General features: G+C 41.1%; 1 protein-coding gene and 1 long non-coding RNA gene across 2 annotated transcripts in view; one reads left to right on the top strand and one right to left on the bottom strand.

Annotated features, from left to right (window-relative positions):
• The window catches only part of slc35f3b (solute carrier family 35 member F3b), a 214,089-nt gene that overhangs the window by 125,318 nt on the left and 61,258 nt on the right, over positions 1–27,513 (bottom strand). The window lies entirely within an intron of this gene.
• LOC117523323 lies at positions 1,737–16,624 on the top strand. The gene is made up of 3 exons (XR_004564478.1): positions 1,737–1,747; positions 12,440–12,445; positions 16,530–16,624. It is a non-coding gene; the product is annotated as an uncharacterized LOC117523323 (long non-coding RNA).

Below are 27,513 nucleotides of genomic sequence, written 5' to 3'. Positions count from 1 at the left end.
GTTCCAGTACTTCAAAGTCATTCATTGGGAAGTGTTTGAATTATTCTGTCAGGAACCTGTGAGTGTGAGGCTGATACAGGGAGGTCTCTGCATGTTATCACAAAAACCATGTTGCATTACAGGCAGTTCATTAAAGCAAGTAAAAATGAGCAATGCGACTTTTAAAAAGAAATCACTGAATGTGCTTACTCACTAAAATTTTTTATCTATTTTTCCAGCCTGGAGCGTCTTCCCGTCCTTGGATATGGGTTACTGAGGACTTGATGTTTAATTCATCAAGGAAGATCTAACCCTAATCTTCACTTTGTAGACAATCTTACGAAGTGGGACTCCTCATTAAATCTTTCTCTGCCGCCACGCCCACTCACACCCACCAAACCAAAAAAACAAAAAAAAAGTCAAGAAAAGAAGACAATCTCGGCTGGAGGGGTCACAGGGGTCAGATCCCTGCCACGAACCTGTTCTATCGTTCCTGCAGAAACACGCTGGCTGTCTCCCAGCGACATGCAACTGTAAATGAGGGACTAAAACCAAGCCCTTTGCTACAGACGGTGCTACGGGAACATGTTGATAGATGTGTAAACATCCTGTGCACAAATGAGACTCACAAAGAACAGAAAATAACACACCTGAGACGATGCAGCTCAACTATGCAGCAATCTGCTGATATGATTCATTTTGCTAAAACATAACTGAGGCAAGCAGACAGACAAAAACACAGGCCTCCGCCTTTTAGAGGTCAATAATTAAAATGCGGGGAACAGGTTCAAATCACAGGAAAGCAACTGCTGAGACAGTGAACTACCGAAAGTATGCACCTATCAGGAATGACAGCCAAAGAAGAAATTAAATTTTTCAGCCCTGTTTTCAAGTGATAGTGCAGCAGATAAGAGGATATTTAGAACGGAATCCTGCAAATGGTGATACAATCACGGCCACTTGAATTTTCAGTAGGCGGCCAGGTAGGGGTCAACTGAAGAATTACTCAGGGGTCAAAATTAAAAGATGCTCCAATCATATTGAAAATTACGCCACATTATTTGGCTGATCATAAAGATTTCAAAAAGGTATAGTTTGGGCTATCTATGACTGAATGTTCTGGAGTTATGGGGTAAAATCAGCAAGAATGGTGATAAATGTCAGTTGCAGTTGGTACAGTGGCCAAAAGTTAAAGTTGCTCCAATTTTGGTAAAAAGTGATGCAAATTATTAGTTAACAGGGTTTTAAAAAGGAATAATTTGGACCATGTACATGCTTAGTTATCATGTTACGGGGTAACATATGTCACATGTCATAGAATCGAATTGACGTTAACCTTGTTTGACCTTTACTTTGGAGACCAAACATTCAGCACTGTCAAAACTATTCCATTTATTAATCCTATTAGCTGAACCAATAATTTGCATCACTTTTTTACAAAAATTGGAGCAACTTTAACTTTTGACCTCTGTACAAAATGAAACTGACCTTTGTCACCATTCTTGCTGTTTTTACCCCATAACTCCAGAATATTCAGTCATACATAGTCCAAACTATACCTTTTTGGAATCTTTATGATCAGCCAAATAATGTGGTTTTCAATATGATTGGAGCATTTTAAAATTTTGACTCTGTGTAATTCTTCAGTTGACCCCCGCCTGGCCGCCTATTGAAAAGTCAAGTGGACAGTCGGTTTTTTCAAAAGAATAATGTCTAAGGTGTATTTGTGCCAGATTTGATGCTTTTATCACCATTTGTAGGACTGTTTGTTATCTGCTGCACTATGAGGTACTGTTCTTTTCTAATGCAGCCGTCATATTATAGAACGACTTTAAAGTACACATTATTTAAATACTTCAGGATAAATACATTTTAAGGGGACAGCTTTTCTAGAGCTTTTACATCATTCAATACCAATTAAAATCTATTAAGCGAAATAAAAGAAACTTTGCGCAGTACTTTTTTGCCAGCATTTATTTGCTGTCATTTTCACAAATCTGCACACAGTAGCTTTAATCTCAACAACAGAGTTGCATCAGACTCTTTAACACCGTGAGACAGAGTGTAAATGCAAACTCTTCTTTTCATTAAAAGGTTAATTTAAAAGGTAATTTTTTATTCCTGTTGGATGAATTTACTCTGCAGCACGTTTATTATTTACGAGGTCTGTTAGAAAAGTATTCGACCTTTTTATTTTTTTCAAAAACCTGATGGATTTGAATCACGTGTGCTTGCATGAGCAAAACTTGAACCTTCATGCGCATGCGTGATTTTTTTCACGCCTGTCGGTTGCGTCATTTGCTTATAAGCAGCCTTTGTGTGAGGATGGGTGGAGTCTCTCGTCGTTTTTTCTTTGCAAGGAAATGGCGGAACAACTGGAGCAGCGCGCCTTCATCAAATTTTGCCAGAAACTGGGCCACAGCCAGGTGGAAACCATTCGGATTATTCAGACGGCTTTCGGTGACGATCCTATGGGTATCACACAGATTAAGGAGCGGTACAACTGGTTTAAAGTCGTCCGCACAACGGTGGAGAGCGAGCCACGCTCCGGTCGGCCATCAACATGCTGAAATGACCAGATAATTTCCAAAGTGAACGCTGTGGTGATGTGGGACCGTCGTGTGATTATCCGAGAAATTGCGGAAGAGGTGGACATCAGCACTTTTTCGGCACATTCCACTGTGAAAGAAGATTTTTGCCATGAAAAGAGTGGCGGCGAAATTCATCGGCACGAAGCTGATGGCGCAGCAACAGCGCCTCCGTGATGAAGCCTCACAGGACATGCCCTGACATGCCCAGCTCTTGCACCATTCAGAAGATTCAAACGGCTTTCTGTGGCTTTTCAGTCGTGTGACTATCCGAGAAATTGTGGACGAGATGAGCATGCCACAACATGTCCTGTGAGGCTTCAACAAAAATGATCAAATGATCCGGTCGTTTCAGCGTGTTGATGCCGATCGAAGCGTGACTCGCTCTCCACCGTTGTGCGGCCGTCTTTAAACCAGTTATACTGCTCCTTAATCTGTGTGATGCACAGAGGATCATCACCGAAAGCCGTCTGAATAATCCGAATGGTTTCCACCTGGCTGTGGCCCAGTTTCTGGCAAAATTTGATGAAGTCTCGGTGTTCCAATTGTTCCGCCATTTCCTTGCAAAGAAAAAATGACGAGAGACTACACAAAAACCCTCACACAAAGTCTGCTTACAAGCAAATGACGCAATCGACAGGCGTGAAAAAAATCACGCATGCGCACGAGGGTTCAAGGTTGGCTCATGCAAGCACACGTGATTCAAATCCAGCAGGTTTTTGAAAAAAAATTAAAAGGTCCGATACTTTTTCTAAAAGACCTCGTATTTTTTGACTAGTTGTGTGAAATGTGATTTAATAAGTGCTGTTGTCTTCTTAAACGTGCAGTCATTAACACAAACGTGGTTCACTACGTGTTGGCTTTTAGGTTCCTAGTGTCTGCAGGCTGGTGTCCACTCTGCGTGGCCTTTACAGATCTACCATCAAACACACAGCAGGCTGACCCCTGACCCCTCCTCCTGCAGAGGATCAGACGCTGATGGCAGCCAGGAGAAAAACAAAACAGATTCTAAAAATCTATTCAAAAATTGGTATTTGAATGTGGCACGCATGTGTCCTGCAGATGTTGGGTCCCGGGGATGCTGAAAATTTTATATCTTGCATCCAGCCTTGATCAGGATCAGGACAGCGTGTTTATCTTTGGGCGCCTTTTGGCAGCCCAATTGATGGAAATCCATCGTAGCGATGGAGAACTTTATTACCTGAAACAGCAAAGTTGTACGCATGCATGCACACGTACGTAAGTATGTAAGTAAAGTGAGAATAAAAGATGCCTTCAAAATAAAAGCAACACCATTTTATTTCATGCATGATGTGTAAATGTATTCACGTTTAATTTGTACTTTCTAAATAATCCCACGCAGGCCAGTCAGAAACAGCCAAAGGGTCGGATCGTAGGGCCGTACAATGCCCAGGTCTGCCCTAGACATTTGTGAATGTTTTGCCTTTGACAGGACTGTTGCTAAGCATCCTCCATCCCACTCTGCTTTGATACGCTTGAGCTCGACAGATCCATAAATCGGGAAGGCAGTATGATTGGCTGATATGAGCTAGCTGTAGATAAATTGGTAGCCCGCATCATTGACGCATTAATGTTGAAAAGAACACATTATACAGTTCCCAAACTTGATAACTTACCTTTTTATTGCAAAATATTATCCTAAAAGAGTATTGATCCTCATTTGTATTGAAGCGCTGTCGCTGTATTCAGCCCACCTTACCGCCAGCAGCAGCAGCAGGATGCTATAACATTGCCTTTAAATCTGTACAAAGTGTCAGGATTCGTGGTCACGTGACACAGAAGATGTTTGGACACAAATGCAAACTCTCAGACGATGCGGTGTAATAATAATCTTTATCTTACAGACAGTCCAGGGCCCGGTACACAGAAAGGCAGGCCGCGTAGCAAAGGTACAGATGAGGGCAAGTCAAAATACGTAGTCAGGAACAGGCTGAGGTCGAAGGCACAGTGAGACACAATATCAGAGTCAGAGGCAGAGAGCAAAATCTGGAAAAGCAGAACGAGGTCAAAAAACACTGAGGTATACGAGATGAGAACAGGGCTGGAACGAAGATACGAAGATCAACGAGCTGGCACCGCGGTGAGAGAAGTGAGCGCTAAATAACAGGTGATCAAACAAGGTGCACGTGTGATCGAGGGTTCTGGAAGGAGGTGTGGCTGGATGCAACAAAGATGAGGGAAGCAGATGCAAGATAGTGCAGTGGAGACAACACAAAGTGGAGTGATGTAAGATGCAAAGACACGTGAGCCAGAGTAAGGAGCGTGAGTGGATAAATACACTAAACAGACAGAATGAGTGAGGGACTATGACATGAGACAGGTCCAGTGGCGTGGAGTGAAAACGAAGCAGATCAAAAGCAAAAGGAGTCAGTGAATGAAAACCAATGGTGAAAGTATAACATGCCCACAGACCAACAAAAGGAAATGTGAATCGAATAAAGGGCAAACTAGGAAACAGAGTGACAGACCTAAAAATAGCACAAGAATAATAAGACTAAAAACACCACTTGAACTGAATCTCAATCTGACATCACAGACAGAGGAAATAAGACAGAACCGATAAGAAGAAGAACAGAAACAAAACCAGAACCTACAGTAAAACAATGGAAAAACTGGAACCAATGATCGCAGAAAACAAAAAGAATACAACAAGATAATAAAACACCAAAGATACATAATAAATGCAACCAGAGAAAACATAATACAAAATGATCAAAAGGGTAACCAAAAGGATCAAATCCGGGGAGGCAGATGACAATAGGGTACAAAACCATAACCTCGCCCTGAGCCCGGACCCACCCTGACACAAAGTGATGTTTTATGAGATGTTGTAATTTGCGCAAAATCAAACAAACTTACAAACTGACAAAATACTGAAGATGTCTGGCGCAACATATCAAAAAACACACTTAACATACTGTAGGCACTGTAACTTCATCCAACGTGCATCACAAGAGATGTGATCTAATTAAAAAATGTTTAACGAAAAATGAAAGCACAAGGTGCTCCAGCGCCTGACACAGTTCAGCTCTCTGCCTCACTGGATTAAAGCCTCTCTAGGTAAGATTTAAAGTAGGGAGCAAATGCTGTGTGCATCCAATATGAATGTTTTTAACCATTTAAACATTATTTTTAACCTATGCATAACATCAAATGACCAAATATGAAATTTGCATTATATTTTACTTTGAATTAAATTGGTTCACATTGTGGCTCTTACAATGGATAAAAACATTAAAAATCTTGAATTGCTTATTTTATTCTGCTTTGCATAGGCCCATTGATGTCTGAGAAGAGCCAATCATATGGAGAAAATGGCCCATTACTTCAGACACTGAGTGGCCATTAGCACATACCACCTTTTTAAAATATGAATGACTGTCAATTAAAAACAGCATAAACAAAGATTCCGCACAACACCTATTTTGAAAAAAATGTAGTTTAAACTTTGTTTTTTTTTGGGGGGGGGGGGGGTAGTAATTTGTTAATGTATCTACAGTGCATCTGGAAAATATTCACAACACTTCACTTTTTCCACGTTTTGTTATGTTACAGCCTTATTTTAAAATGGAGTAAATTCATTTTTCCTTCAAAATTCTACTCACAACACCCCATAAGGACAACTTTTTTTTTTGCAAATTTATTAAAAATAAAAACTAAGGAATCACATGCATGTAAGTCAAATCAAATCAAATCAATTTTATTTATATAGCGCCAAATCACAACAAACAGTTGCCCCAAGGCACTTTATATTGTAAGGCAAAAGCCATACAATAATTACAGAAAAACCCCAACGGTCAAAACGACCGCCTGTGAGCAAGCACTTGGCGACAGTGGGAAGGAAAAACTCCCTTTTAACAGGAAGAAACTTCCAGCAGAACCAGGCTCAGGGAGGGGCAGTCTTCTGCTGGGACTGGTTGGGGCTGAGGGGAGAGAATCAGGAAAAAGACATGCTGTGGAAGAGAGCAGAGATCAATCACTAATGATTAAATGCAGAGTGGTGCATACAGAGCAAAAAGAGAAAGAAACACTCAGTGCATCATGGGAACCCCCCAGCAGTCTACGTCTATAGCAGCATAACTAAGGGATGGTTCAGGGTCACCCGATCCAGCCCTAACTATAAGCTTTAGCAAAAAGGAAAGTTTTAAGCCTAATCTTAAAAGTAGAGAGGGTGTCTGTCTCCCGGATCCTAATTGGGAGCTGGTTCCACAGGAGAGGAGCCTGAAAGCTGAAGGCTCTGCCTCCCATTCTACTCTTAAAAACCCTAGGAACTACAAGTAAGCCTGCAGTCTGAGAGTGAAGCGCTCTATTGGGGTGATATGGTACTATGAGGTCCCTAAGATAAGATGGGACCTGATTATTCAAAATCTTATAAGTAAGAAGAAGAATTTTAAATTCTATTCTGGAATTAACAGGGAGCCAATGAAGAGAGGCCAATATGGGTGAAATATGCTCTCTCCTTCTAGTCCCTGTCAGTACTCTAGCTGCAGCATTTTGAATTAACTGAAGGCTTTTCAGGGAACTTTTAGGACAACCTGATAATAATGAATTACAGTAGTCCAGCCTAGAAGAAATAAATGCATGAATTAGCTTTTCAGCATCACTCTGAGACAAGACCTTTCTAATTTTAGAGATATTGCGCAAATGCAAAAAAGCAGTCCTACATATTTGCTTAATATGCGCATTGAAGGACATATCCTGATCAAAGATTACTCCAAGATTTCTCACAGTATTACTAGAGGTCAGGGTGAATGCCATCCAGAGTAAGGATCTGGTTAGACACCATGTTTCTAAGATTTGTGGGGCCAAGTACAATAACTTCAGTTTTATCTGAATTTAAAAGCAGGAAATTAGAGGTCATCCATGTCTTTATGTCTGTAAGACATTCCTGCAGTTTAACTAATTGGTGTGTGTCCTCTGGCTTCATGGGTAGATAAAGCTGGGTATCATCTGCGTAACAATGAAAATTTATGCAATGCTTTCTAATAATACTGCCTAAGGGAAGCATGTATAAAGTGAATAAAATTGGTCCTAGCACAGAACCTTGTGGAAATCCATAGTTAATCTTAGTCTGTGAAGAAGACTCCCCATTTACATGAACAAACTGTAATCTATTAGATAAATATGATTCAAACCACCGCAGCGCAGTGCCTTTAATACCTATGGCATGCTCTAATCTCTGTAATAAAATTTTATGGTCAACAGTATCAAAAGCAGCACTGAGGTCTAACAGGACAAGCACAGAGATGAGTCCACTGTCTGAGGCCATAAGAAGATCATTTGTAACCTTCACTAATGCTGTTTCTGTACTATGATGAATTCTAAAACCTGACTGAAACTCTTCAAATAGGCCATTCCTCTGCAGATGATCAGTTAGCTGTTTTACAACTACCCTTTCAAGAATTTTTGAGAGAAAAGGAAGGTTGGAGATTGGCCTATAATTAGCTAAGATAGCTGGGTCAAGTGATGGCTTTTAAGTAATGGTTTAATTACTGCCACCTTAAAAGCCTGTGGTACATAGCCAACTAATAACGATAGATTGATCATATTTAAGATCGAAGCATTAATTAATGGTAGGGCTTCCTTGAGCAGCCTGGTAGGAATGGGGTCTAACAGACATGTTGATGGTTTGGAGGAAGTAACTAATGAAAATAACTCAGACAGAACAATCAGAGAGAAAGAGTCTAACCAAATACCAGCATTACTGAAAGCAGCCAAAGATAACGATATGTCTTTGGGATGGTTATGAGTAATTTTTTCTCTAATAGTTAAAGTTTTATTAGCAAAGAAAGTCATGAAGTCATTACTAGTTAAAGTCAAAGGAATACTCAGCTCAATAGAGCTCTGACTCTTTGTCAGCCTGGCTACAGTGCTGAAAAGAAACCTGGGGTTGTTCTTATTTTCTTCAATTAGTGATGAGTAGTAAGATGTCCTAGCTTTACGGAGGGCTTTTTTTTATAGAGCAACAGACTCTTTTTCCAGGCTAAGAGAAGATATTCTAAATTAGTGAGATGCCATTTCCTCTCCAACCTACGGGTTACCTGCTTTAAGCTGCGAGTTTGTGAGTTATACCACAGAGTCAGGCACTTCTGATTTAAGGCTCTCTTTTTCAGAGGAGCCACAGCATCCAAAGTTGTGCTCAATGAGGATGTAAAACTATTGACGAGATAATCTATCTCACTCACAGAGTTTAGGTAGCTACTCTGCACTGTGTTGGTATATGGCATTGGAGAACATAACAAAGAAGGAATCATATCCTTAAACCTAGTTACAGCGCTTTCCGAAAGACTTCTACTGTCATGAAACGTATTCCCCACTTCTGGGTAGTCCATTAAAGTAAATGTAAATGTTATTAAGAAATGATCAGACAGAAGGGGGTTTTCAGGGAATACTGTTAAGTCTTCAATTTCCATACCATAAGTCAGAACAAGATCTAAAGTATGGTTAAAGTGGTGGGTGGACTCATTTACATTTTGAGCGAAGCCAATTGAGTCTAATAATAGATTAAATGCAGTGTTGAGGCTGTCATTCTCAGCATCTGTGTGGATGTTAAAATCGCCCACTATAATTATCTTATCTGAGCTAAGCACTAAGCCAGACAAAAGATCTGAAAATTCACAGAGAAACTCTCAGTAATGACCAGGTGGATGATAGATAACAACAAATAAAACTGGGTTTTGGGACTTCCAATTTGGATGGACAAGACTAAGAGTCAAGCTTTCAAATGAAGTAAAGCTCTGTCTGGGTTTTTGATTAATTAATAAGCTGGAGTGGAAGATTGCTGCTAATCCTCTCCCTCGGCCCATGCTACGAGCATTCTGACAGTTAGTGTGACTCGGGGGTGTTGACTCATTTAAACTAACATATTCATCCTGCTGTAACCAGGTTTCTGTAAGGCAGAATAAATCAGTATGTTGATCAATTATTATATCATTTACTAACAGGGACTTAGAAGAGAGAGATCTAATGTTTAATAGACCACATTTAACTGTTTTAGTCCGTGGTGCAGTTGAAGGTGCTATATTATTTTTTCTTTTTGAATTTTTATGCTTAAATAGATTTTTACTGGTTGTTGGTGGTCTGGGAGCAGGCACCGTCTCTACGGGGATGGGGTATTGGGGGGATGGCAGGGGGAGAGAACCTGCAGAGAGGTGTGTAAAACTACAACTCTGCTTCCTGGTCCCAACCCTGGATAGTCACGGTTTGGAGGGTTTAATAAAATTGGCCAGATTTCTAGAAATGAGAGCTGCTCCATCCAAAGTGGGATGGATGCCGTCTCTCCTAACAAGACCAGGTTTTCCCCAGAAGCTTTGCCAATTATCTATGAAGCCCACCTCATTTTATTTTTAGTAAGTAATCACAGCCTTTGCTCAATACTTGTTGATGCTCCTTTGGCAGCAATTACAGCCTCAAGTCTTCTTGAATATGATGCCACAAGCTTGGTGCACCTATCTTTGGCAAGGTTTGCCCATCCTCTCTGCAGCACCTTTCAAGCTCCACCAGGTTGGATGGGGAGTGTCAGTGCACAGCCATTTTCAGATCTCTCCAGAGATATTCAATCAGATTCAGGTCTGGACTCTGGCTGGGCCACGCAAAGACATTCACAAAGCTGTCCTGAAGCCACTCCTTTAATATCTTGGCTGTGTGCTTAGGGTCATTGTCCTGCTGAAACATGAACCGTCACCCCAGTCTGAGGTCAAGAGCGCTCTGGATCAGGTTTTCATCCAAACATTTTAGTCAAAACTATGAAGAAATTAAACAAAAATATGCTGTTAAAACTAATAATACTATTTACACTTTAATAGCCTTGTGGAAAATAGTTTTGTGACTTTTACTGGTGTTGTGTTTGTTCTTGGTGTTGTGTTTGTTCTTGAATCACTGTCTGAATATCTTGATGGAACATGTTGTTTGGAATTTAGTAGAATTTGCCACAGCCACCAGATGGTTTTAACCTCAGTTGGGGATCTTGATGTTTCTATCAGTACAACAGTAGGTTGCAAAACTGTGACAATTCCTCTCCTAAATTGACAAAAATATTGCAGAAACAAGCTTGTGTCCACTCAAGTGTTTTTTTTTTTTCATCTTTATATTTGGGTCCAGCCAGGTTGTTTTCATCACGACTGAAGCTGGGTTCTGATCCCTTTCATCAATCCACTTCAGCAGCAGGTGTGTTGAAGGCCCTTCAAAAGCCAAAAAGCCAGCATGTGTACTGTCGGCAGTGCAAAATTCACATGCTGCTATCTCCGTGTCCCAGTCAAAATGGCCAGAGCACACAGGCAAATGTGAGCAGTCAGTGACGGACAAAAATAGAAAACCTGATGCTCTTGCCTTCCCACAGCCTTAAATGCAGCTTTGCGCTCCTGTTATAAGGTTTATGGATAAGCTGTTTTCTCCATCTCACAATGACGGAGTTATCAAAAAATAGGCAATTTATCATTATAATGAGAAGTAGTCCTCAGTGTAAAGATGCCTGCTCATTATACCTGTGGTTAAAAAAAAACAACACAGGTGATAAATGTCACCTGAAATCACACATTTATTCACCACAATAATTATGCTCAATTCCCATTGAGCCAAAGAAGACAGGTGGTTTACAGCAGAAGCATTTATTGTCTGGCTTTTAAACAATTTGCACCTTTTCAATAGTATTTCCAATAAGCATTTGTAAAAAGAAGAACAAACACTTTTGAATTCACAATTACCTGCCTTGGATTTAACAAGCAAATACACAAGTGTTCAATATTTTACTCATAAATGACTGCATGGGATTGATTTGAATTAACACTGTGATTAAGTGTTGGTTCTGTATATTGGGCTGAGGGATGTGGACCAGTCAGACCCCCGAGGGCGAGATGGGATTCGAGCCTTCCTGGCTCCTTCTGTACGTCCCCATTAGCTGTCAGCTCTTGTCCATGTCCACAGCTTCCTCTAATTGCCTGATTTTCTGACCCACGTTGAATGCATTGTACACTGGGAGCTGGGGGTTATAATAATAATTTATTGTGACATGCACGGGGAAAACTCGCATCTACCAACTGACCACAAACTCGTGATTTAATGCTTAATTTAAGCTCTCGTATTACACCACGCAGCAGAGTCTCTGAAATGCTGTGACGGCAAAAACCTCAAGAAAAATCAATGCAGGATGAACTAAACTTAAGTGAACATGAGAGAACTAAAGTCCATCTAAAACCAAACCTCCTGGAAATATTGGTCTTCAAAAAAGCAGATTAAGTCAATAAATCACTATCCAAACAATCGTAGAGAAGCTTGAATCTTCGACTGGACTGGGTTGCTTGACGCGAGGACGTTTCGCTTCAAATCGCAGAAGCTTCCTCAGCTAAAATTCTTGCTCTGGTAGTCTGACTTCTGTCTTGACTCTTGTACAGAAGAATAAACAGAAGCCACAAAAGCTGGAGTTTTAAACCTAACCAGACCCCTCCTACCGAGAGGCAGACTGCTATAGGCTAGTGACTAAACAATAGCTCTAATTAGCACCTATTGTGCTCTAGTTAGCACCCTCCTAATGACAGGGTTGACAAGATTCAAGCTTCTCTACTATGGAAACCACCTGGACAACTGAGAGCCTACACAGAAACATATCCAAACAATCCCTATTCAGAAAATCATATATTTTTTAAAGTATATTCATTAACTGCCTGTATTTACATGGTGGACAAACCTTCTGTGACATCACCAATAGGTCTCCTGAGGAGATGGTTTGAAGCTCAAATGTCATGGCTCTAGATGTTGCCTAAGATAAAACTGGGTTGCAATAAGAATACACTCCCCATGTCTTAGTTACCAAGCAAGCTAAGATTTACAGGCTAACTTTGGTTCAGGTGTTTCAGAAGGTGGTTGTCATAACTGGTAGGTTGGATGTGGTTACTAAGAACTACTAGTGCAGTGCCCATAGTAACTGTGTATTCCTATAGAAAATTGGGAGCTTAAGTAAATTTTTCATGCATGGTCGTATGAGGTTGTGTTTGGAGGTGGAATGTACAAAGAAGTGCACTTACTCTTATATAGTTTTAACAGACAAAATGTATGTTACTTAAGACATGATTGACATTGAGATACAAAGAGACATGCACATATAGTTATTTTAAGAAAAAGATTGACATTCACCCAACATGGTCAGACATATATACACACATACAGATATAGGAAGGAATAAATACAGTTGGTGTACATCAAGCACAAACATATGGATGTGAATACAGTAGTTGTTGATAATGTACGATATGATGCGATACACTTTATTGTCCACAAAGGGAAATTTGTCTTGGACTTCAAGTGCTCTGCAGACATTTCTGTCTCAAAAAAAATCAATAAATACAACAACAAATAGTACACCCTCTTGTATGCCTATGGAAAATTCACCAGCATATTGCACATTACCCATAATCTAACATAAAGTATATGTGAAATTAGGGGACATTGAGGTCTGTTGTGAAACGTGTGGATTCATTGATAACTATTGTGTTTTCATATATTTTGGCTTTTAGCAAGGACAGTGTAGGTAGTTGAACCTCATTCCACTAATGTGAAAGTACCACTACAGGTGCCTTTTGCTTTTTTTGGCCATTAGGGAAAAGCAATAACAGTAATGCAACAGCATGATTTTTTTTAAAGTGTTTTGAAGGCTCAATTTGGTTAGATTTCTTTTTTGAGGTGAAGTAAAGGGTATGTATGGAAGAATATTGTAATAAGTATGAATTTGTTTAGGTGATCTGTTGGTCAGTTTTAGAGATAAGGTGAAGTGGGAGGAGGAAGTGTTGGCTTTTCAAAGACTTGAAAGACACTGGACTCATCAAGAGGATTTAGTACTGCTATAACAGACTGATGCAGAAGGTGGCAGCAGTGCAACAATAAGGGTGCTGGCTGCTGTTAAATGCCGTAGAAGAAAACAGGTGCGCATGATTTGTTCACAAGGTAAGTTGGTTCCAGCCAATGCAAAGGAGCTGGTATCGGGTTATTTGGTCACGTGACTTTTAGTCAGGATTCTGACATTTTGCCTATTGGCTGAGACACGCCGCTCTCTGATTGGCTGCAGCCTTTGTTTACAACATAGCACTGGTACCACAGTCTCTGGAGGAGTGGAACCAACTTACATTTTCGGCGGTTACGCCACAGCCAATCACAGAGCGTGGCGTGATAGCCAATAGTGGCCGACATATCAGATGGACCAATCACAGCCATGTTTTCAAAAACACGCTTTGTATAAGAGACTGTGGTACCAGTGCTATTCACAAGGGTACGACGGAGCGCATTTCGGCATTTACAAAGTGCCACAAAAAAACAATTAAAGAATTGACATTAAATAAAAGCACTTAATTTACTCATATTTGCAGTTTGGATAAATCGTGGGACCCATTGATTGTTCAGCTAAGGCTAAGCTTCAGCTTGGGACTCCGACGAGGGCGGTCGCATCTCCTCCACTCTGCCTTATCTCTCTGCTTTTAACCTTCAAGTCCCTACTTCACCAGACTTGTGAATTCCTCAAAACTATATTGGATTCTGGATCTATTGGACTACTATTGGATTAACCTTGGAATTGATCAGCTGGTCTCTGAATGCTATTGACACCATTTTTTCTACAAGAAGGTCAGGACCGGGTGATCCTGCCTGCCCAGATGGAACGTATCCTACAGGCTATGTCCTCAACTCCTGGAGTTCCTGGCGTGTTGCATGCTTGGCACCTTTCTCTGTGGAGGATGTCGAGGACCTATTCATTTTTGGTGTTATGGTAGCAGGGCTGGTACTTTTTGGCTTATGTGCTGCCCTGATCTACCGGAAAATTGGCAAGACGGCGGCATCAAGAACCACGGGTCCTTGCTTGTCCGTCATGATTAACGAGGTCAGCAAGGCAGTGCATTCTCAGACTGCGTTGACTCTTGAACTCAGACGCAAATTGGACCTGATGTGTGCCTTGCAGTTGAAGCTGAAGGTTTTGAAGGCCAGTGAATATTCTTAATTTAAAATTAGGAATATTCTTAATTCATAATTGGGATTTGGCTGAGTGAGTGGAACTGTAAAAAGTGTTTCTCACTGCTCGGCTGCAACACTACAGGCATCAAGGTCAAATGCCCACTGTTTTCCTCCAGAGGAATTTATCCAGGCTCTGGTGAGATTATTCGGCTCCATTCTTATCTCAACCCACAAGGACAATAAACTGACAGACTTACACATGGACCGAAGCATGCTCCAGCCTCTCCTCTTATCACTCTTCCTGCCCCTCCCTCCCTGCGGCAAGCCTCGTCCTCTCAAGCTGGCCAGGCGGCGTGACTTGACAGTTGCAGCGGCTACAACACACTCACATTGCCTCAATTGGGAAACGGACTGTTTCACGTTTAGTGCACATAAACAATGTCAAATGTATATGTGTTGTCCTAATTCTGATGTGTGCCATTATTGCGGTAAACAAGTAATAATTGTAGATCAATTGCTGTTGTATGTGGAATGTGTGTGCGGACATCTCGTTGTTGTAATGACAATGATAATAAAAGCTATCTATCTATCTATCTAAGCTAACATTAGCCGAATTAAACTGGTGCACTAAACACCACAGAAGAGTGGGTGCGCTTGATTTTATGCGCAGCCACGTTTTGAGAAGCAATGCATTTCCTGAGTGGGCCAACCCTGTAATGAAAATTAAGGTTTCAAAATAAAGGTTCTGAAAATTATTCCCCCCAAATTTTCATAATAAATGATGCACATCATCGTGCCATGTGCAAGCCATATCCGAAAGGTGAGGCCGATCTGACAAACAGAGAGATATGTGAGCCACATACCCGTACTCATACAGATGTTTCTTGCTTTACAGATAGATGACATGCATGCTGCATCAGTAACCATGGCAACATCAATGGCGCTAACATCATCACGCTATTTTATATCTGCCAATTCTTGCTAACAGTGCTAACGTATAAATTAAATAATGCTAAGATTTCCCTCAACATAATCACTGGAGCCCAAAAAATCTCAAATCACATCATTCAATGACAGCTGGCATGTTGCCCTCACTCCCATTATGATGAAGTGCTTTGAGAGGCTGATAAAGAAGCATATCATTTCCAGACTCCCTCCCATGTTGGACCCCTTCGCTCCACTGAGGACGCAATCTCTTCTGCTCTTCACCTGATCCTTGCACACCTGGAGAAGAACATTCATGTGCAGATGCTGTTCCTAGACGTCAGTTCAGCGTTTAATACCCTCATTCCACAACATCTGGTAGACAAACTGGGACGTCTTGGCTTCACCACCCCGTTGTGCAACTGGCTGCTAGACTTTAATTTTAGTTCATTTTCATTTATATAGCACCAAATAAGTTGCCTCAAGGCGCTTCACACAAGTAAGGTCTAACCTTACCAGCCTTTCACTGAAAGACCACAGTCAGCGCGGGTCGGACAGAGCTCCTCCACTCTCAGTACAGGTTCCCCTCAGGGTTGTGTCCTGAGTCCTCTGCTGTTCACCCTGATGACACAGGACTTCGTCCCCAGGACTGCCACCAACCACATTGTGATGGATGCGGATGACACCACACTGGTGGGCCTCATCAGGGATAACAATGCCCTGGCCTATAGAGAGGAGATGGCGCAGCTGGTGGGCTGGTGCAAAGTCAACAACCTGATCCTGAATGTGGACAAAACCAAAGAGATCATTGTCGACTTCAGAAAGAACCAGCCTAGCCACGCTCCAGTTCTCATTAATGTGGCTGTGGAGGTGGTCAGCAGCGTCAAGCTCCCGGGGGGTGCACATTACAGAGGACCTCACCCACGCCACTGGTCAAGACGGCACAGCAGCATCTGTACTTCCTGTGCAGGACAAGGAGACCCCACCTGTGACCGTCCATCCTCACCACATTATACAGAAGCACCATACACTGTTAAACAGAACACTCCATTTTAATGAGCCATTTAGATTTAATGATTTAATGAGCCATTCGCAGTTTCACTTTACTGGCCGTGTGTACTTAAACTTGCATGGCTTAATCTTTGAGACAAGCATATGCTACTGGCAGGATCAACCAGGTAGTGCATATTGCTTGCCTCTACTGGTGGTTGGCTCTCACTGCGGTATTGTATCACTTCCTGTTCCGAAGCACAGCTGTGTTTTTCTGTATCTGTTAGCTGTTTAATCTGCGCAGTTAGATTGATCTAGATAACTAGATAACGATTTGTTTCACAGTGTAATCTTCACGTGCCTTAACTAAAGCACTCCCTCTGCTGAATCACCTCTAAATTATTTACACATTATTCACTTTGTGTGTTTTTAGGAATCCGCTAGCTTAGCGCAGCTACTAGCTCTTAGCCGATTTAGCATGGCGGCTTCTCCTGTCTCTCCCGTACTTTTCTGCTCTGGGTGTGAAATGTTTAGTTATTCCTCGGCCTCCTTTAGCAGTAACGGTACTTGTAATAAGTGTAGCTTATTCGTAGCTTTGGGGGCCAGGCTGGGCGAATTGGAGACTTGGCTCCGCACCGTGGAAAATTCTACAGCTAGCCAGGCCCCTGTAGTTGGTGCGGACCAAGGTAGCTTAGCCGCCGTTAGTTCCCTCCCAGCAGATCCCGAGCAGCCGGGAAAGCAGGCCGACTGGGTGACTGTGAGGAGGAAGCGTAGCCCTAAACAGAAGCACCGTGTACACCGCCAACCCGTTCACATTTCTAACCGGTTTTCCCCACTCGGCGACACACCCACCGAGGATCAAACTCTGGTTATTGGCGACTCTGTTTTGAGAAATGTGAAGTTAGCGACACCAGCAACCATAGACAATTGTCTTCCGGGGGCAAGAGCAGGCGACACTGAAGGAAGTTTGAAACTGCTGGCTAAGGCTAAGCGTAAATTTGGTAAGATTGTAATTCACGTCGGCAGTAATGACACTCGGTTACGCCAATCGGAGGTCACTAAAATTAACATTGAATCGGTGTGTAACTTTGCAAAAACAATATCGGACTCTGTAGTTTTCTCTGGGCCCCTCCCCAATCGGACTGGGAGTGACATGTTTAGCCGCATGTTCTCCTTGAATTGCTGGCTGTCTGAGTGGTGTCCAAAAAATGAGGTGGGCTTCATAGATAATTGGCAAAGCTTCTGGGGAAAACCTGGTCTTGTTAGGAGAGACGGCATCCATCCCACTTTGGATGGAGCAGCTCTCATTTCTAGAAATCTGGCCAATTTTCTTAAATCCTCCAAACCGTGACTATCCAGGGTTGGGACCAGGAAGCAGAGTTGTAGTCTTACATACCTCTCTGCAGCTTCTCTCCCCCTGCCATCCCCTCATTACCCCATCCCCGTAGAGACGGTGCCTGCTCCCAGACCACCAATAACCAGTAAAAATCTATTTAAGCATAAAAATTCAAAAAGAAAAAATAATATAGCACCTTCAACTGCACCACAGACTAAAACAGTTAAATGTGGTCTATTAAACATTAGGTCTCTCTCTTCTAAGTCCCTGTTAGTAAATGATATAATAATTGATCAACATATTGATTTATTCTGCCTTACAGAACCTGGTTACAGCAGGATGAATATGTTAGTTTAAATGAGTCAACACCCCCGAGTCACACTAACTGCCAGAACGCTCGTAGCACGGGCCGAGGCAGAGGATTAGCAGCAATCTTCCATTCCAGCTTATTAATTAATCAAAAACCCAGACAGAGCTTTAATTCATTTGAAAGCGTGACTCTTAGTCTTGTCCATCCAAATTGGAAGTCCCAAAAACCAGTTTTATTTGTTGTTATCTATCGTCCACCTGGTCGTTACTGTGAGTTTCTCTGTGAATTTTCAGACCTTTTGTCTGACTTAGTGCTTAGCTCAGATAAGATAATTATAGTGGGCGATTTTAACATCCACACAGATGCTGAGAATGACAGCCTCAACACTGCATTTAATCTATTATTAGACTCAATTGGCTTTGCGCAAAATGTAAATGAGTCCACCCACCACTTTAATCATATCTTAGATCTTGTTCTGACTTATGGTATGGAAATTGAAGACTTAACAGTATTCCCTGAAAACTCCCTTCTGTCTGATCATTTCTTAATAACATTTACTTTTACTCTGATGGACTACCCAGCAGTGGGGAATAAGTGGGGAATAAGTTTCATTACACTAGAAGTCTTTCAGAAAGTAACTAGGTTTAAGGATATGATTCCTTCTTTATGTTCTCTAATGCCATATACCAAAACAGTGCAGAGTAGCTACCTAAACTCTGTAAGTGAGATAGAGTATCTCGTCAATAGTTTTACATCCTCATTGAAGACAACTTTGGATGCTGTAGCTCCTCTGAAAAAGAGAGCTTTAAATCAGAAGTGCCTGACTCCGTGGTATAACTCACAAACTCGCAGCTTAAAGCAGATAACCCGTAAGTTGGAGAGGAAATGGCGTCTCACTAATTTAGAAGATCTTCACTTAGCCTGGAAAAAGAGTCTGTTGCTCTATAAAAAAAGCCCTCCGTAAAGCTAGGACATCTTACTACTAATCACTAATTGAACAACATAAGAACAACCCCAGGTTTCTTTTCAGCACTGTAGCCAGGCTGACAAAGAGTCAGAGCTCTATTGAGCCTAGTATTCCTTTAACTTTAACTAGTAATGACTTCATGACTTTCTTTGCTAATAAAATTTTAACTATTAGAGAAAAAATTACTCATAACCATCCCAAAGACGTATCGTTATCTTTGGCTGCTTTCAGTGATGCCGGTATTTGGTTAGACTCTTTCTCTCCAATTGTTCTGTCTGAGTTATTTTCATCAGTTACTTCCTCCAAACCATCAACATGTCTATTAGACCCCATTCCTACCAGGCTGCTCAAGGAAGCCCTACCATTAATTAATGCTTCGATCTTAAATATGATCAATCTGTCTTTATTAGTTGGCTATGTACCACAGGCTTTTAAGGTGGCAGTAATTAAACCATTACTTAAAAAGCCATCACTTGACCCAGCTATCTTAGCTAATTATAGGCCAATCTCCAACCTTCCTTTTCTCTCAAAAATTCTTGAAAGGGTAGTTGTAAAACAGCTAACTGATCATCTGCAGAGGAATGGTCTATTTGAAGAGTTTCAGTCAGGTTTTAGAATTCATCATAGTACAGAAAACAGCATTAGTGAAGGTTACAAATGATCTTCTTATGGCCTCAGACAGTGGACTCATCTCTGTGCTTGTTCTGTTAGACCTCAGTGCTGCTTTGATACTGTTGACCATAAAATTTTATTACAGAGATTAGAGCAAGGTTCTGTGCTAGGACCAATTTTATTCACTTTATACATGTTTCCCTTAGGCAGTATTATTAGACGGCATTGTTACGCAGATGATACCCAGCTTTATCTATCCATGAAGCCAGAGGACACACACCAATTAGCTAAACTGCAGGATTGTCTTACAGACATAAAGACATGGATGACCTCTAATTTCCTGCTTTTAAACTCAGATAAAACTGAAGGTATTGTACTTAGCCCCACAAATCTTAGAAACATGGTGTCTAACCAGATCCTTACTCTGGATGGCATTACCCTGACCTCCAGTAATACTGTGAGAAATCTTGGAGTCATTTTTGACCAGGATATGTCATTCAATGCGCATATTAAACAAATATGTAGGACTTCTTTTTTGCATTTGCGCAATATCTCTAAAATTAGAAAGGTCTTGTCTCAGAGTGATGCTGAAAAACTAATTCATGCACTTATTTCCTCTAGGCTGGACTATTGTAATTCATTATTATCAGGTTGTCCTAAAAGTTCCCTGAAAAGCCTTCAGTTAATTCAAAATGCTGCAGCTAGAGTACTGACAGGGACTAGAAGGAGAGAGCATATTTCACCCATATTGGCCTCTCTTCATTGGCTCCCTGTTAATTCCAGAATAGAATTTAAAATTCTTCTTCTTACTTATAAGATTTTGAATAATCAGGTCCCATCTTATCTTAGGGACCTCTTAGTACCATATCACCCCAACAGAGTGCTTCACTCTCAGACTGCAGGCTTACTTGTAGTTCCTAGGGTTTTTAAGAGTAGAATGGGAGGCAGAGCCTTCAGCTTTCAGGCTCCTCTCCTGTGGAACCAGCTCCCAATTCAGATCAGAGAGACAGACACCCTCTCTACTTTTAAGATTAGGCTTAAAACTTTCCTTTTTGCTAAAGCTTATAGTTAGGGCTGGATCAGGTGACCCTGAACCATCCCTTAGTTATGCTGCTATAGACTTAGACTGCTGGGGGGTTCCCATGATGCACTGAGTGTTTCTTTCTCTTTTTGCTCTGTATGCACCACTCTGCATTTAGTCATTAGTGATTGATCTCTGCTCCCCTCCACAGCATGTCTTTTTCCTGGTTCTCTCCCTCAGCCCCAACCAGTCCCAGCAGAAGACTGCCTCTCCCTGAGCCTGGTTCTGCTGGAGGGTTCTTCCTGTTAAAAGGGAGTCCCAACAGCTCAAAAGAAGTCCTGGGTTTTAGTCTTCTGGTTAGAGAGTCCGACTTCCATGCCCGAGATCATGAGTTCGCATCCCGAGGGGAGCGAATGGGCAGAGTCATAACAGCAGAGTGCAGCCGCTACATTTATACCATTATGGAAACTGCAAGTTCTGTTCATGGACTACCATTTAGCAATTTTCATTCTGTTTGTAGCCCTTTTAGATTTTACTCCTGGGAAGTCCCAAGACTAGGTGGAGAGATTATATCTCCACACTGGCCTAGGAACACCTCGGGATCCCCCAGTCAGAGGCGGTCAATGTGGCATGTGAAATGGAAGTCTGGGGTCCCCTGCTGGAGCTGCTGCCCCCGTGACCCTAACCAGGGAGAAGTGGTTGAAGATGAGTGAGTGTGATGAGATTATTGTCAACAAGTAAACTAAAGAATGCATCATAAAATTTAATCCCAAATGTAATGCAATTTTTAGGCAGAAATTTATGTCACTTTTTATTGAAAAACATAAACTAGATTTCCATAAGATGAGTTAACTATAAATTAAGTTACTAAAACTTTAACAATTAAATTTTTGAAAATTATTTTATTTAAGTTGGCAAACTCAAATGGTTTAAGGCAATCAGTTTCCTCAAATGGTTTGAGTTCAACTACCTCATTGAGTTTTACAGTGTAGAGAGCGTTCTGACCAGCTGCATGTCTGTGTGGTGCCTCTGACTGGAAGAAAGTGAGAAGAGTGGTGAGGACAGCAGAGAAAATCACTGAGGCTTCTCTTCCCTCCATTCAGGACAGCCGAGCCAGGAGTATTCTTAGCGACTCCTCACACCCTTATCATGGACCGTTTTCTCTGCTTGCTTCTGGAAAGAGGTTCTGCAGCATTCAGTGCAGGACCACCAGATTCTCCAGTAGTTTCCCCCCAGGCCATCAGACTGCTAAACTCCTACTGAAAACATGCTGCTCAGGTCTACGTTGCTAATTACTTGAATTTTTTTTTTTTTTTTTTTGCATGACTGTCAACTCCAGAGGTCAATTACACCTGACAGCATTCTTTTAAACTCGGACTCTCTAACCAGAAGGCTAAAACCCAGGGCTCTGGCCTTGTGACCAGACAATCCTTTTGAGCTGTTGGGAGTGAGATTTACTAACTACATCTGCACAGCGACACCTGCTGGCCTCCGTTACACACACACACACACACACACACACACACACACACACACACACACATATATATATATATATATATATATATATATATATATATATATATATATATATATATATATATTAGATATTTTAATCCTGTCCTGAGTCCATTGCAACAAAATTTTGTTCTCTGCACATTTGTGAATGACAATAAAAAGTCTAAAAGTCCAACATAATGCCTTTATTTCCCCACCATGCGGTGCACCTATATTTCTGGTTTAAATTGTGCATTTTTAACAAGGGCTCTATGGAGACTGACTCACTTTTGGACCCAACTTCAAGCGGCCATTCAAGTAAATTCAAGATCTAGAACATCTGACCAAGAACTGTGTGTGTTTCTACATGTACAACTGGAGTAGTGTCAGGAAGGGCATCCAGTGTAAAATGTGCCAAATCCCAATGCAAAATTCTATTGGAGCTGCTGCGGCACCATACCATAGCAGACCCTGCCTTTTGGACTTGTTGCTAATAACAGTCTGCATAATCCTTTTCATATTTGCTCAGGAGCACACAGTATCCAAACATTCGTCTTTAAAAAATATCTACAATTGTGATTTGTCTGACAGTACATGTTTGACAGTACATGTTCCCACTGTGTAATTGTCTAACCCAGATGATTACAAAACCAGAAAAGTCAGCGCTATTTCAGGACAAGGTTAGCATCAGGCTTCTTTTTTGCGCAGTGTTGTTTTAAGTGGGATTTGTGAATGTAACTCCATATTGTAGTGCCTGACAGAAATATCTCAAAGTAATCCCTTGGCCATGTTTTTATTTATATCAGCTATTGATGAATGACACGTTTTTGATGCATTGCTGTCTTCGGGGATCGAATATCACAGGTGTTCAGCTTCAGCTTGCACCCTTGCTTTTTATGCAGTGAATTTGTTCCAAGTTCCTTGAACTGTGTTATGATATTATGCACTGCAGAGGGATATATATGCAAATCCCTTCTAATCTTTCCTTGAGGAACACTGTTTTTAAACATTTCAATAATTTTCTCTTGCCTTTGTTCACAAAACTGAGATCCCCTGCCAATCTTTCCTCCACAAAGACTCAGCCTTTTCTGGATACTCCATTTGTACCAGTGAATGCAGAGAGATGGTTGCATGCAGTTGATGGTTTTTGGAATTTAAATGAAACCAGCTGTTTACAGTCACTTTGATAATCCAACAGACAGAGACCCAGGTAGACAAAAGTCTACTACATTTACAACTAAAAGTAAACAAGTTAACTTTTGATTTTGACTACTTCTTTTGGCTAATCTCATAAATAATACAGTGGGCTAAAAAGTATTTAGTCAGCCCCTGATTGTGCAAGTTCTCCTACTTAGAAAGATGAGAGAGGTCTGTCATTTTCATCATAGGTACACTTCAACTGTGAGAGACAAAATGAGAAAAAAAAATCCAGGAACTCACATTGTAGGATTTTTAAAGAATTTATTTGTAAATTATGGTGGAAAATAAGTATTTGGTCACCCACAAACAAGCAAGATTTCTGGCTCTCACAGACCTGTAACAACTTCTTTAAGAAGCTCTTCTGTCCTCCACCTGTTACCTGTATTAATGGCACCTGTTTGAACTCGTTATCTGTATAAAAGACACCTATCCACAGCCTCAAACAGTCAGACTCCAAACTCAACCATGGCCAAGACCAAAGAGCTGTTGAAGGACACCAGGAAGACAATTGTAGATGTGCACCAGGCTGGGAAGAGTGAATCTACAATAGTAAAGCAGGTTGTGGTGAATAAATCAACTGTGGGAGTAATTCTAAGAAAATGGAAGACATACAAGATCACTGATAATCTCCCTCGATTTGGGGCTCCATGGAAGATATCATCCCATGGGTTCAAAATGATCATGAGAACGGTGAACAAAAATCCCAGAACTACATGGAGGGACCTGATGAATGATCTGCAGAGAGCTCGGACCAAAGTAACAAAGGCTACACACTACACAGAGAGGGACTCAAATCCTGCAGTGCCAGGTGTGTCCCCCTGCTTAAGCCAGTACATGTCCAGGCCCGTCTGAAGTGTGCCAGAGAGCATATGGATGATCCAGAAGAGGACTGGGAGAATATCATGTGGTCAGAAAACTCAACTTGTCGTGTTTGGAGGAAGAAGAATGCTGAGTTGCATTCCAAGAACACCATATCTACTGTGAAGCATGGGGGTGGAAACATCATGCTTTGGGGCTGTTTTTCTGCAAAGAGGACAGGACGACTGATCTGTGTTAATGGAAGAATGAACGAGGTCATATATCATGAGATTTTAAGCCAAAACCTCCTTCCATCAGTGAGAGCATTGAAGATGCAACGTGGCTGGGTCTTCCAGCATGACAATGATCCCAAACACACTGCTCAGGCAACGAAGGACTGGGTCCGTAAAAAGCATTTCAAGGTCCTGGAGTGGCCAAGCCAGTCTCCAGACCTCAACCACATAGAAAATTTGTTGAGGGAGTTGAAAGTCTGTGTTGCCCAGCGACAGCCCCAAAACATCACTGCTCTAGAGGAGATCTGCATGGAGGAATGGGCCAAAATACCAGCTACAGTGTGTGCAAACCTGGTGAAGACTTTCAGGAAATGTTTGACCTCTGTCATCTGCCAACAAAGATTATGTTACAAAGTATTGAGCTGAACTTTTGTTATTGACCAAATACTTATTTTCCACCATAATTTACAAATATATTCTTTAAAAATCCTACAATGTGATTTCCTGTTTTTTTTTTTTTCTCATTTTGTCTCTCACAGTTGAAGTGTTCCTATGATGAAAATTACAGACCTCTCTCATCTTTATAAGTAGGAGAACTTCCACAATCAGGGGTTGACTAAATACTTTTTTACCCCACTGTATATAAATTATTTTATTTCTGAAATGAGAAATGATGACAGTGACATGACAACTTAAATGTATTTGTTTATTTTCCGGCCTCACACAGTGTTGAACTGTGTTCATCAAAACCATTTAAAAATATATTATTGCCTTTGTAATGTAATCTTATTTAATGATAGATATCTTGTGATCCAAAGTGCTAATTAACTCCCAGTCTAACCATAGCACAAAAAGTGTGTGTGTGTGGTGGTAGGGGGGGAGTTGTGCTGTGTTCAGTGAAGACTGGTCCTCTTTGAACAACTGTAGACAAAAGGGATCAGCTGTCACACATTCACCAATTATTTTTCTTTTGAGGGGAGATAATTAGCGATTTTATCAGAGAGAAATGATGATAATCTCCATCATCTGCAAATAGGGTGATCCAGGTGATGTTTCTTTTGTGTTTTTCTGCTTTGAATTTTGTTACCTCTGTTCTCTACTTCAGCAGCATGTCATCTCGTCAATGTCAGGCCTTTGTCAGCGTCGAAGAACGTTGCTTTCCTATGAAACATGATGCACACTGACAGCGTGGGAAATGAGGTTAGCCAATATAAATCTAATCCTGCACTGTGCACAGAGGCTTAACTGTGCTGTTCTCCTGCCTGCTCAAGGCTCCTCACCCTGATGCACATCATTTGCATCTCTTGTCCAAGAAAAAATACATCAGCAGCTTAGTCAGGAGAGAACTAAAGCATCATATCAAAAACAAAAGGCTCCAAAATGAGCTACAAGCAAGCAAGCAAGCAAGCATCAGAACAAATGAGGCTGTTTTTGTTAAATTTTCTTCACATGCAATGCATGGCCGCACTGCTTTCCTCTGTTCTCAGACAGCAGATATCCTCTCTCCAAATGAATCGCAACTGTCATGTGTTGAGCTCACTTGATGTTTGCAGAAACTCATGTTTCTCTTTACTGAGTGGAAAAGGGGTGAAAAAATAGAATGGCTGTCAACTGGTAGATATGGGACAGGAATACTTTAGAAAACATACTAGATTGGCTGAAAAGCTTCACTCACAGAACAGTTGATCAATGATGACTATTTTCTTCTATATTATAACAGCCAAGTGGCCTCTGTGTGCATGTGTGTGTGCATGTGTGTGTATGTCTGGTGTGTATGGCTTCGATCATGCAAAAACCGGGGAGAGCTGACATTTGCTGTTTGGTATATACTTGTGTATTTTGTAAAAGTGTGCTGTGGTCTGATAAGTCCACATTTTAAATTGTTTTTGGAAATCATGGACAAAAGAGGAAAAAGACCATCCAGATTGTTACCTGTGCAATGTTCAAAAGCCAGCATCTGTGATGGTATGTGGGTGTGTTAGTGCCCATGACATGGGAAAATTACACATCTGTGATGGCACCATCAATGCTGAAAGGTACATCCAGGTTTTGGAGCAACACATGCTGCCATCCAAGCAACATCTTTTTCAGGGACGTCCCTGTTTATTTCAGCAAGACAATGCCAAGACACATTCTGCATGTGTTACAACAGCGTGGCTTCGTAGTAAAAGACTGCACGTACTAGACTGGCCTGCCTGCAGTCCAGACCTGACACCCACTGAAAATGTGTGGTGCATTATGAAGCGCAAAATATGACAAAGGAGACCCCAGACTATTGAACAACTGAAGTTGTACATCAAGCAAGAATGGGAAAGAATTCCACCTACAAAGCTTCAACAATTAGTGTCCTCAGTTCCCAAACACTTATTGAGTGTTGTTAGAAGGAAAGGTGATGTAACACAGTGGTAAACATACCACTGTCCCAGCTTTTTTGAAACGTGTTGCAGGCATCTATTTCAAAATGAGCAAATATTTGCACAAAAACAATGTTTATCAGTTTGAACATTAAATATCTTGTCTTTGTGGTGTATTCAGTTGAACATAGGTTGAAGAGGATTTGCAAATCATTGTGTTCTGTTTTTATTTACATTTTACACAACATCCCGACTTCATTGGAAATGAGGTTGTACAAGACTCCAAGCTGTCATTGATGTTAACGGGGGCAATACACAGCATTAAGAACAGGGGTATGTAAACTTTTGATTTGGGTCATTTGGGTAGTTTATGTTGTCATTATGATTTAAAAAGAAGAAAACACAGTTGTTTGACAATAAACAGCTTCACCCAACCACTAACCATGAGTGAGAAAAAAAGTTTTTGTGTTATCATTCATATTCTCCGAAAAATGACCAAAACAACAAAAATTCTGCCGAGTATGTAAATTTTGAGCATAACTGTATATTGGCAGATATATCAGTATTGTAAAATTTTTATTCCCTAATATCTGCATTGTATTGGTCCCCCCAAAATATCCACATCAACTAAGCTTTATATTAAATACCAACATTACATTCCAGTAGCTTTTACTTTGGAGGTCTACAGTGAAAACACATTTTTGAACGTCCTCTTTTTAACAGTAGAACCGAAAACACCACCCTCTCTTGGT

Source organism: Thalassophryne amazonica, chromosome 13 (genome assembly GCF_902500255.1).
Source record: "Thalassophryne amazonica chromosome 13, fThaAma1.1, whole genome shotgun sequence".
Taxonomy (NCBI): Eukaryota; Metazoa; Chordata; class Actinopteri; order Batrachoidiformes; family Batrachoididae; genus Thalassophryne; species Thalassophryne amazonica.
Note: the sequence above shows the minus strand (reverse complement) of the source record. Positions and strands in the feature narration are given on the sequence as shown.